The sequence below is a fragment of the Salmo salar genome, unplaced genomic scaffold (assembly GCF_905237065.1).
Source record: "Salmo salar unplaced genomic scaffold, Ssal_v3.1, whole genome shotgun sequence".
NCBI lineage: Eukaryota > Metazoa > Chordata > Actinopteri > Salmoniformes > Salmonidae > Salmo > Salmo salar.
In genome coordinates, this window is record NW_025548294.1 from 56,020 (window position 1) to 69,304 (window position 13,285).

The 13,285-nt window shown below is 42.7% G+C and overlaps 1 non-coding gene across 1 annotated transcript; it reads left to right on the forward strand.

Moving 5' to 3' along the window:
- The first annotated feature begins 3,656 nt into the window (after positions 1–3,656).
- Positions 3,657–3,729, forward strand: trnas-uga (transfer RNA serine (anticodon UGA)). Its single transcript has one exon. It is a non-coding gene; the product is annotated as a tRNA-Ser (tRNA).
- Positions 3,730–13,285: the final 9,556 nt, after the last annotated feature.

Consider the following 13,285-nt stretch of genomic DNA (forward strand, 5'->3'; position numbering starts at 1 on the left):
ACAAGGTTCCTACAGCTCTATTGTTGTTGAATGGACCAACATGGCATGAGGTATAGTAGATACAACATCCTGTTGAAACAAGGCTCCTACAGCTCTATTGTTGTTGAATGGACCAACATGACATGAGGTATAGTAAATACAACATCCTGTTGAAACAAGGCTCCTACAGCTCTATTGTTGTTGAATGGACCAACATGACATGAGGTATAGTAGATACAACATCCTGTTGAAACAAGGCTCCTACAGCTCTATTGTTGTTGAATGGACCAACATGACATGAGGTATAGTAGATACAACATCCTGTTGAAACAAGGCTCCTACAGCTCTATTGTTGTTGAATGGACCAACATGACATGAGGTATAGTAGATACAACATCCTGTTGAAACAAGGCTCCTACAGCTCTATTGTTTTTGAATGGACCAACATGACATGAGGTATAGTAGATACAACATCCTGTTGAAACAAGGCTCCTACAGCTCTATTGCTGTTGAATGGACCAACATGACATGAGGTATAGTAGATACAACATCCTGTTGAAACAAGGCTCCTACAGCTCTATTGTTGTTGAATGAAGCAACATGACATGAGGTATAGTAGATACAACATCCTGTTGAAACAAGGCTCCTACAGCTCTATTGTTGTTGAATGGACCAACATGAAATTAGGTATAGTAGATACAACATCCTGTTGAAACAAGGCTCCTACAGCTCTATTGTTGTTGAATGGACCAACATGACATGAGGTATAGTAGATACAACATCCTGTTGAAACAAGGCTCCTACAGCTCTATTGTTATTGAATGGACCAACATGACATGAGGTATAGTAGATACAACATCCTGTTGAAACAAGGTTCCTACAGCTCTATTGTTGTTGAATGGACCAAAAGAAAAACGAATCTTTCCTTCTGATCTTAGGTTCTGAGGGTCTCAACAGGGTCAGGTTCCTGAGTAATACAGCAACACCTGAGGGAATGGCATCTAAAACAATTGCAACATTTTTAGGTGATACGGGGGATCTTGCAAAGTGATAAGAATTTCTTCTAATGAAGAAAAAGACCCTCTGCATTTACCAATAGGATATTATTTCAGAACCAATATTCTAAAAAACAAAACAAGTGTTTTTTTTATACAATATGTCCCGATTCTTCCATATATAAAATCTGTGTTTTATAAATGAAGGACCATGACATGCTGATGAAAAAACAGAGAGCTTCACTAGAACTTTGATAATATTATAATTTTACAAAACCAGCATAAAGTTAAGGCCAAATGAAAGTAGAGAAGACGTGATGAGGAATACAGTTCCACATCGAAGTGGGTCTTCTTAGGAATTATTTTAATCCAACGGATCTCAGAAAGTATTATTAAGTATTAAGGTAGTGTAAAGTCCAGAAAATCCAGCCCACCATACTCATGTTGTCACGTCCTGACCATATACTTAGGTTTTTTTGTATTATATTTGGTCAGGACGTGGCAGTTATGTTTGGTTATGGTATAGTGGGGTTGTGAGTGTTGGGGTAGGTTCTAGGTTAGGTATTTCTATGTGGAGTTTAGTGAGTGTATGTCTGTTTGGTTAATTGGGGTTGGGACTCTCAGTTGAAGGCAGGTGTTGTCTATCTGCCTTTGATTGAGAGTCCCATATAGTGGGGTGTGTTTGTGTTTGATTTTTGTGGGTAATTGTAATTTTGCACTGTGTTTCGTTTCACCTGTGAAACTGTCACCTTTCTCCTCTGCGTGTTTATTTTGTTTTGTCGTTTCCATCTAAAATAAATATGATGTGGAACAGTCAACCTGCTGCGTATTGGTCATCGAGTGATTTCGACATATCTTCCGATGAGGGAGAATACGAGGAACGTGACACATGTCTTCATTACAACAGTTTTCCTAGCGTAACGGGTCACGGTTTCTACACAGAAAGTTCAAAAACATCTGGTCTATCTCCTTGCTTATTTTACCCGTCGAGATATAAAAGATAGAGGGGCCGTATGTTAGTCTAGAGATGCTCTCAGCCTTGGTTATTAGGACTCTACCTTTTAAAAGGTAAGTCCCTCTGTGGCCGTTGATTTAGCTTCTTCTGGGTGTTCATAATAAGATGGTTAAAATGTAGTAAACCTCTAGACTTCTGATCCTTTGTAATGGATAAATATCTAAGTTCTTCTTTCACTGGAATACCACAACATGTCACACAATCTTTGACAGCTGTTGAGTTCACATGTATTAATGTTAAGCCATAATAAATGACAATATCACATGGAACGAAACGGTAATCTGACTAGTGTCTTTCAGAGAAAGTGTAGTATCGTCAGCTTATAATAATTTCTTTACCAGCTATGGAAATACCTCGTACTGGACTATTTAAAATCATTTGTAAGAAGTTGGGTGATTTAATTAAAAACAGATACAAATGAGAGAGGACAACCTTGTCTAATTCCTATTCTTTAACTGAAATCTAGGTGAGGTGTCATGTTTCAGTTTGATAGAGCTGTTATCATTCGTATAGAGAGTTTTTATAGCCTTACAGAAAAAAAATACCCAAAGCCAAATTTCTCAAGGGAGTGGAAGAGGAAGTGATGCTCCACTGTGTCAAATGCTTTACAAAAATAATACGCAGCTATCCTCTGTTATCAGGTCTGAGTAGTCAATACAAATAATACGCAGCTATCCTCTGTTATCAGGTCTGAGTAGTCAATACAAATAATACGCAGCTATCCTCTGTTATCAGGTCTGAGTAGTCAATACAAATAATACGCAGCTATCCTCTGTTATCAGGTCTGAGTAGTCAATACAAATAATACGCAGCTATCCTCTGTTATCAGGTCTGAGTAGTCAATAAAAATAATACGCAGCTATCCTCTGTTATCAGGTCTGAGTAGTCAATAAAAATAATACGCAGCTATCCTCTGTTATCAGGTCTGAGTAGTCAATACAAATAATACGCAGCTATCCTCTGTTATCAGGTCTGAGTAGTCAATACAAATAATACGCAGCTATCCTCTGTTATCAGGTCTGAGTAGTCAATACAAATAATACGCAGCTATCCTCTGTTATCAGGTCTGAGTAGTCAATACAAATAATACGCAGCTATCCTCTGTTATCAGGTCTGAGTAGTCAATAAAAATAATACGCAGCTATCCTCTGTTATCAGGTCTGAGTAGTCAAGTCTAGTACTAGTCTGATATTGTTAGAAGTATGTCTGTTCCTCATAAAGCCAGACTGTGTTTCATCAATGATTGCATCCAGGACTTCTTTAATTATTTGTGCAAGTAGTAAGGCTAATATCCTGTAGTCGTTACTACGTCTGGAACGTGTTTTGTTACTCCAAGCGAATGATCTGTTGCCCGGAAACCTCCCTCTCCATATATCAGTAAGATCAAACTTTTCCATAAAAAAAAGTATTGAACCCAAATTCTGATTGGCTGGCTTACCTGGCCATCTATCAGATGAATTATCTATAGTAATGTTAAAGTCCCCTCCTATCAATAATAACGAATTGGGAACTTTAGATAACCAATGAAGTATACGTTTCTCTACAGACTTCAAGCAACTCATCCTTCTCATGTTTGGTGTTGTACCCCTTAGAAGTTTACAGTAAAGAGGAAAATGTCGTTGTAACGGAATCACAAGATAAATAAAGTAACCAAGTGGGGTCTACAGTCCCGTGTGGCTCAGTTGGTAGAGCATGGTGTTTGAAACACCAGGGTTGTGGGTTCGATTCCCACGGGGGGGACCAGTACGAGAAGAAGAAAAAAAAAAAATGTATGAAATGTATGCATTCACTACTGTAAGTCGCTCTGGATAAGAGCGTCTGCTAAAATGACTAAAATGTAAAATGGGTCACAGTCCGAGTGTAGAATATTACCACCACAGGTATTTCTCATTGTAATGACCCCAGCGGAGCGGGCATAGCCATGGGACTTCCAGAAGTTGGAATCAGCAGAAATTGAGTGTCTCTTAAAATAAATTGTATAAAAAAATCTGTATTGTTTAGCAAATAAAAATAAGGCTTTGCGCTTCACAGTGTTTTGTAACCCCCAGACCTTTGCATTATTTTTTTAGATCCGTTTCTAAACCCAGATGCGATTCATTGCGAGGCTCGTGGGACCGCTTGGGAAGTAGACGTCATACGATCCATTATCTTGACCGGTGACTTAGTGGCTGTGGTAACTAGTGACGAGCAGACACAACTTCCATATCAAGTGGTTTTTTTTTTTTTTAACTCAAAGTTACCGGGATGTCACGTGTCCTACTTCTATCAATACGCGCGTAGCAACCTAATCATTACGAAACGTCTATTCGGTTAAACGAGCCACACGTAGCAAATAATCCATTACATTTTTTTTTTTTGTTAACCAAATTCGACACTCTCTCATTGATCTCCATACAAAACGCCCCCTACTGGAGAAGACAGGTTTTGAGTCCAGCTTCGTCTCTTCCTCTCAGAGCAGAACAAGCAGGAAGTTCTTCTTCTTCGGTGGACTTTAACGGCGGTTGGCATCCAATATGCTGCATTACCGCCACCAACTGAACTATAGTATAAATCCATTCAACGTTGTGAAGGACAAAGGGGGAAACGGGAAAAAATAGAATATATATTTAAATGGTTTAATTAACCCTTATTTTACCAGGTAAGTTGACTGAGAACACGTTCTCGTTTACAGCAACGACCTGGGGAATAGTTACAGGGGAGAGGAGGAGGGGAATGAATGAGCCAATTGGAAGCTGGGGATGATTAGGTGGCCGTGATGGTACCAACTAACCCTCATTAAAACCCACCACCTTATTCCACTACTTTAACCCTATCTGATCCTACCCCAGGCCATCGACCTGAGAGGACATACCGTATTTCAATAGAGGACAGACCTTATTCCACTACTTTAACCCTATCTGATCCTACCCCAGGCCATCGACCTGAGAGGACATACCGTATTTCAATAGAGGACAGACCTTATTCCACTACTTTAACCCTATCTGATCCTACCCCAGGCCAACGACCTGAGAGGACATACCGTATTTCAATAGAGGACAGACCTTATTCCACTACTTTAACCCTATCTGATCCTACCCCAGGCCAACGACCTGAGAGGACAGACCTTATTCCACTAGAGAGGACAGACCTTATTCCACTAGTGGACGGACCTTATTCCACTAGTGGACAGACCTTATTCCACTAGAGGACAGACCTTATTCCACTAGAGGACAGACCTTATTCCACTACTTTAACCCTATCTGATCCTACCCCAGGCCAACGACCTGAGAGGACAGACCTTATTCCACTAGAGAGGACAGACCTTATTCCACTAGAGAGGACAGACCTTATTCCACTAGAGAGGACAGACCTTATTCCACTAGAGCGGACAGACCTTATTCCACTAGAGGACGGACCTTATTCCACTAGAGAGGACGGACCTTATTCCACTAGAGGACGGACCTTATTCCACTAGAGGACAGACCTTATTCCACAAGAGAGGACAGCCCTTATTCCACTAGAGGACAGACCTTAATCCACTAGAGAGGACAGACCTTATTCCACTAAAGAGGACAGACCTTATTCCACTAAAGAGGACAGACCTTATTCCACTACTTTAACCCTATCTGATCCTACCCCAGGCCAACGACCTGAGAAGACAGACCTTATTCCACTAGAGAGGACAGACCTTATTCCACTAGTGGACGGACCTTATTCCACTAGAGAGGATATACCTTATTCCACTAGAGAGGACAGACCTTATTCCACTACTTTAACCCTATCTGATCCTACCCCAGGCCAACAATCTGAGAGGACAGACCTTATTACACTAGAGAGGACAGACCTTATTCCACTAGAGGACAGACCTTATCCCACTAGAGGACAGACCTTATTCCACTAGAGAGGACAGACCTTAATCCACTAGAGAGGACAGACCTTATTCCACTAGAGAGGACAGACATTAATCCACTAGAGGACGGACCTTATTCCACTAGAGAGGACAGATCTTATTCCACTAGAGAGGAAAGATCTTATTCCACTAGAGAGGACAGCCCTGCTGGACTGATCAGAATAATACAACACTAATCTCTGATGCTGCTGGACATCATCATTCCTCCCTCTAGTGGTGGGATTATGGTAGTGTCTGTTCATCATTACACCCTCTAGTGGTAGGATTATGGTAGTGACTGATCATCATTACACCCTCTAGTGGTAGGATTATGGTAGTGTCTGTTCATCAGTATCATTACACCCTCTAGTGGTAGGATTACGGTAGTGTCTGTTCATCAGCATCATTACACCCTCTAGTGGTAGGATTATGGTAGTGTCTGTTCAGTATCATTACACCCTCTAGTGGTAGGATTATGGTAGTGTCTGTTCATCAGCATCATTACACCCTCTAGTGGTAGGATTATGGTAGTGACTGATCATCATTACACCCTCTAGTGGTAGGATTATGGTAGTGTCTGTTCATCAGTATCATTACACACTCTAGTGGTAGGATTATGGTAGTGACTGATCATCATTACACCCTCTAGTGGTAGGATTATGGTAGTGTCTGTTCATCAGTATCATTACACACTCTAGTGGTAGGATTATGGTAGTGACTGATCATCATTACACCCTCTAGTGGTAGGATTATGGTAGTGTCTGTTCATCAGCATCATTACACCCTCTAGTGGTAGGATTATGGTAGTGTCTTCATCATCATTACACCCTCTAGTGGTAGGATTATGGTAGTGTCTGTTCATCAGTATCATTACACCCTCTAGTGGTAGGATTATGGTAGTGTCTTCATCATCAGTATCATTACACCCTCTAGTGGTAGGATTATGGTAGTGACTGATCATCATTACACCCTCTAGTGGTAGGATTATGGTAGTGTCTTCATCATCAGCATCATTACACCCTCTAGTGGTAGGATTATGGTAGTGTCTGTTCATCAGCATCATTACACCCTCTAGTGGTAGGATTATGGTAGTGTCTGTTCATCAGCATCATTACACCCTCTAGTGGTAGGATTATGGTAGTGTCTGTTCATCATCATTACACCCTCTAGTGGTAGGATTATGGTAGTGTCTTCATCATCAGTATCATTACACCCTCTAGTGGTAGGATTATGGTAGTGTCTGATCATCAGTATCATTACACCCTCTAGTGGTAGGATTATGGTAGTTTCTTCATCATCAGTATCATTACACCCTCTAGTGGTAGGATTATGGTAGTGTCTGTTCAGTATCATTACACCCTCTAGTGGTGGGATTATGGTAGTGTCTGTTCAGTATCATTACACCCTCTAGTGGTAGGATTATGGTAGTGTCTGTTCATCAGCATCATTACACCCTCTAGTGGTAGGATTATGGTAGTGTCTGTTCATCAGCATCATTACACCCTCTAGTGGTAGGATTATGGTAGTGTCTGTTCAGTATCATTACACCCTCTAGTGGTAGGATTATGGTAGTGTCTGTTCATCAGCATCATTACACCCTCTAGTGGTAGGATTATGGTAGTGTCTGTTCATCATCATTACACCCTCTAGTGGTAGGATTATGGTAGTGTCTGTTCATCAGCATCATTACACCCTCTAGTGGTAGGATTATGGTAGTGTCTGTTCATCAGTATCATTACACCCTCTAGTGGTGGGATTATGGTAGTGTCTGTTCATCAGTATCATTACACCCTCTAGTGGTAGGATTATGGTAGTGTCTGATCAGTATCATTACACCCTCTAGTGGTAGGATTATGGTAGTGTCTGTTCATCATTACACCCTCTAGTGGTAGGATTATGGTAGTGTCTGTTCATCAGTATCATTACACCCTCTAGTGGTAGGATTATGGTAGTGTGTTCATCATTACACCCTCTAGTGGTAGGATTATGGTAGTGTCTGTTCATCAGCATCATTACACCCTCTAGTGGTAGGATTATGGTAGTGTCTGTTCATCAGCATCATTACACCCTCTAGTGGTAGGATTATGGTAGTGTGTTCATCATTACACCCTCTAGTGGTAGGATTATGGTAGTGTCTGTTCAGTATCATTACACCCTCTAGTGGTAGGATTATGGTAGTGTCTGTTCATCAGCATCATTACACCCTCTAGTGGTAGGATTATGGTAGTGTCTGTTCATCATTACACCCTCTAGTGGTAGGATTATGGTAGTGTCTTCATCATCAGCATCATTACACCCTCTAGTGGTAGGATTATGGTAGTGTCTTCATCATCAGTATCATTACACCCTCTAGTGGTAGGATTATGGTAGTGTCTTCATCATCAGCATCATTACACCCTCTAGTGGTAGGATTATGGTAGTGTCTTCATCATCAGCAGCATTACACCCTCTAGTGGTAGGATTATGGTAGTGTCTTCATCATCAGTATCATTACACCCTCTAGTGGTAGGATTATGGTAGTGTCTGTTCATCAGCATCATTACACCCTCTAGTGGTAGGATTATGGTAGTGTCTGTTCATCATTACACCCTCTAGTGGTAGGATTATGGTAGTGTCTGTTCATCAGCATCATTACACCCTCTAGTGGTAGGATTATGGTAGTGTCTTCATCATCAGCATCATTACACCCTCTAGTGGTAGGATTATGGTAGTGTCTTCATCATCAGTATCATTACACCCTCTAGTGGTAGGATTATGGTAGTGTCTGTTCATCAGCATCATTACACCCTCTAGTGGTAGGATTATGGTAGTGACTGATCATCATTACACCCTCTAGTGGTAGGATTATGGTAGTGTCTGTTCATCAGCATCATTACACCCTCTAGTGGTAGGATTATGGTAGTGTCTGTTCATCAGCATCATTACACCCTCTAGTGCTCGGATTATCCCATTATCAGTGTTATTGCAGAGGACAGTCAGTCTGTGATAGTGTTTGACAGAGGTGAAGTGATGAGAGAGATCTCTGTGGTAGAGAGGACTAGTAGTACTGGACTAGTAGTACTAGCTAGTAGTATTGGACTAGTAGTACTGGACTAGTAGTACTGGACTAGTAGTATTGGACTAGTAGTACTGGACTAGTAGTACTGGACTGGTAGTACTGGACTAGTAGTATTGGACTAGTAGTACTGGACTAGTAGTACTGGACTAGTAGTATTGGACTAGTAGTACTGGACTGGTAGTATTGGACTAGTAGTACTGGACTGGTAGTACTGGACTAGTAGTATTGGACTAGTAGTACTGGACTAGTAGTACTGGACTAGTAGTACTAGCTAGTAGTATTGGACTAGTAGTACTGGACTAGTAGTATTGGACTAGTAGTACTGGACTAGTAGTACTGGACTAGTAGTATTGGACTAGTAGTACTGGACCGTTAGTACTGGACTAGTAGTACTGGACTAGTAGTACTGGACTAGTAGTATTGGACTAGTAGTACTGGGCTAGTAGTACTGGACTAGTAGTATTGGACTAGTAGTACTGGACTAGTAGTACTGGACTAGTAGTACTAGCTAGTAGTATTGGACTAGTAGTACTGGACTAGTAGTACTGGACTAGTAGTACTAGCTAGTAGTATTGGACTAGTAGTACTGGACTAGTAGTACTAGCTAGTAGTATTGGACTAGTAGTACTGGACTAGTAGTACTAGCTAGTAGTACTGGACTAGTAGTACTAGCTAGTAGTATTGGACTAGTAGTACTGGACTAGTAGTACTAGCTAGTAGTATTGGACTAGTAGTACTGGACTAGTAGTACTGGACTGGTAGTACTAGCTAGTAGTACTGGACTAGTAGTACTGGACTGGTAGTACTAGCTAGTAGTATTGGACTAGTAGTACTGGACTAGTAGTACTGGACTGGTAGTATTGGACTAGTAGTACTAGCTAGTAGTACTGGACTAGTAGTACTGGACTAGTAGTACTGGACTAGTAGTACTAGCTAGTAGTACTGGACTAGTAGTACTGGACTAGTAGTACTGGACTAGTAGTACTAGCTAGTAGTATTGGACTAGTAGTACTGGACTAGTAGTACTGGACTGGTAGTACTGGACTAGTAGTACTAGCTGGTAGTATTGGACTAGTAGTACTGGACTAGTAGTACTAGCTAGTAGTATTGGACTAGTAGTACTAGCTAGTAGTACTGGACTGGTAGTACTGGACTAGTAGTACTGGACAAGTAGTACTAGCTAGTAGTATTGGACTAGTTGTACTGGACTAGTTGTACTGGACTAGTAGTACTGGACTAGTAGTATTGGACTAGTAGTACTAGCTAGTAGTACTGGACTAGTAGTACTGGACTGGTAGTACTAGCTAGTAGTATTGAACTAGTAGTACTAGCTAGTAGTACTACACAAAGCCCTTAACTGTCCTCATTACTGTGGCCCTGGGACCCCCAGGCCTCTGAGGGGTTAAACCCGCTGCAGCATGATGCTCTCCCCTTTCATGTTCACTGCCTGGATGGGTCTGAAATCCTAATACGACTTGCTGTGAAATAAATATGCACATACATTTAGCATGGAAACCTCCCAGGACTGAACAGAGGAGATGGGCACACATCTATCACCAGAACGAACCCTGGGGTATCATTATCTATCACCAGAACGAACCCTGGGGTATCATTATCTATCATTATCTATCACCAGAACGAACCCTGGGGTATCATTATCTATCACCAGAACTAACCCTGGGGTATCATTATCTATCACCAGAACGAACCCTGGGGTATCATTATCTATCATTATCTATCACCAGAACGAACCCTGGGGTATCATTATCTATCACCAGAACTAACCCTGGGGTAACATTATCTATCACCAGAACTAACCCTGGGGTAACATTATCTATCACCAGAACTAACCCTGGGATATCATTATCTATCATTATCTATCACCAGAACTAACCCTGGGGTATCATTATCTATCACCAGAACTAACCCTGGGGTATCATTATCTATCACCAGAACTAACCCTGGGGTAACATTATCTATCACCAGAACTAACCCTGGGATATCATTATCTATCATTATCTATCACCAGAACTAACCCTGGGGTAACATTATCTATCACCAGAACTAACCCTGGGGTATCATTATCTATGACCAGAACTAACCCTGGGGTATCATTATCTATCACCAGAACTAACCCTGGGGTAACATTATCTATCACCAGAACTAACCCTGGGGTATCATTATCTATCACCAGAACTAACCCTGGGGTAACATTATCTATCACCAGAACTAACCCTGGGGTATCATTATCTATCACCAGAACTAACCCTGGGGTATCATTATCTATCACCAGTTTGTCTGCCCTTTGCTCCTCCCCCTCCCCCTCCCCCCTCCACCAGGCCAGGGTATTGTTAATGTCTTGGCCTGTTACCCCCCCAAGCTAAAGCCATGACATCATTTTCCAAGCTGTTTAAAGGCACAGTCAACTTAGTGTATGTAAACTTCTGACCCACTGGAATTGTGATACAGTGAATTATAAGTGAAATAATCTGTCTGTAAACAATTGTTGGAAAAATTACTTGTGTCGTGCACAAAGTAGATGTCCTAACCGACTTGCCAAAACTATAGTTTGTTAACAAGAAATTTGTGGAGTGGTTGAAAAACGAGTTTTTAATTAATGACTCCAACCTAAGTGCATGTAAACTTCTGATTCCAACTGTATATATAGAAAGCTGTATATACTTTCACATAGTTAAGCCCTTTTTTTGAGTAGGACACGGAACTACTTTCATACTTCCATTTGTCAATCAACTCTCGGGGGTTAATAACCATGAAGGCTGTGGTTCAGGTCCTTAGAGTTCTACTCCTTCAAAATAACACTGATGTGTTTTAGTTGTAATATTCCGTTCCCCATCGCAGGGTTCCGTTCCCCATCGCAGGGTTCTATTCCCCATCGCAGGGTTCTATTCCCCATCGCAGGGTTCTATTCCCCATCGCAGGGTTCCGTTCCCCATCGCAGGGTTCCGTTCCCCATCGCAGGGTTCCGTTCCCCATCGCAGGGTTCCGTTCCCCATCGCAGGGTTCCATTCCCCATCACAGGGTTCTATTCCCCATCGCAGGGTTCTATTCCTCATCACAGGGTTCTATTCCTCATCACAGGGTTCTATTCCCCATCGCAGGGTTCCGATCCCCATCACAGGGTTCCATTCCCCATCACAGGGTTCTATTCCCCATCACAGGGTTCCATTCCCATCCCAGGGTTCCATTCCAAATCACAGGGCTCTATTCCAAATCACAGGGTTCCATTCCCCATCGCAGGGTTCCATTCCCCATCGCAGGGTTCTATTCCCCATCGCAGGGTTCCATTCCCCATCACAGGGTTCCATTCGCCATCGCAGGGTTCTATTCCCCATCACAGGGTTCCATTCCCCATCGCAGGGTTCTATTCCCCATCACAGGGTTCCATTCCCCATCGCAGGGTTCCATTCCCCATCGCAGGGTTCTATTCCCCATCGCAGGGTTCCATTTCCCATCACAGGGTTCCATTCCCCATCGCAGGGTTCCATTCCCCAATGCAGGGTTCTATTCCCCATCGCAGGGTTCCATTTCCCATCACAGGGTTCCATTCCCCATCGCAGGGTTCCATTTCCCATCGCAGGGTTCCTTTTCCTATCACAGGGTTCCATTCCCTATCCCAGGGTTCCATTCCCCATCCCAGGGTTCCATTCCCATCCCAGGGCTCTATTCCAAATCACAGGGTTCCATTCCCTATCTGTAGTTGTTATATTCCATTCCCCATCGCAGGGTTCCATTCCCCATCGCAGGGTTCCATTCCCCATCGCAGGGTTCTATTCCCCATCACAGGGTTCCATTCCCCGTCGCAGGGTTCCATTCCCCGTCACAGGGTTCCATTCCCCGTCACAGGGTTCCATTTCCCATCACAGTGTTCCGTTCCCCATCACAGTGTTCCGTTCCCCATCACAGGGTTCCATTCCCCACAACAGGGTTCCATTCCCCATCACAGGGTTCCATTCCCCATCACAGGGTTCCATTCCCCGTCACAGGGTTCCATTCCCCGTCGCAGGGTTCCATTCCCCGTTACAGGGTTCCATTCCCCACAACAGGGTTCCATTCCCCACCACAGGGTTCCATTCCCCACCACAGGGTTCCATTCCCCATCACAGGGTTCCATTCCCCATCACAGGGTTATCTAGAGTTGATAACAGCAGGATTATTCCACTGGAGAGAGAGAGACTGGGATATCTGTAGGTTACTGGTCTGACCACACGAGGACACAGAGAGAGACTGGGATATCTGTAGGTTACTGGTCTGGCCACACGAGGACACAGAGAGAGACTGGGATATCTGTAGGTTACTGGTCTGACCACACGAGGACACAGAGAGAGACTGGGATATCTGTAGGTTACTGG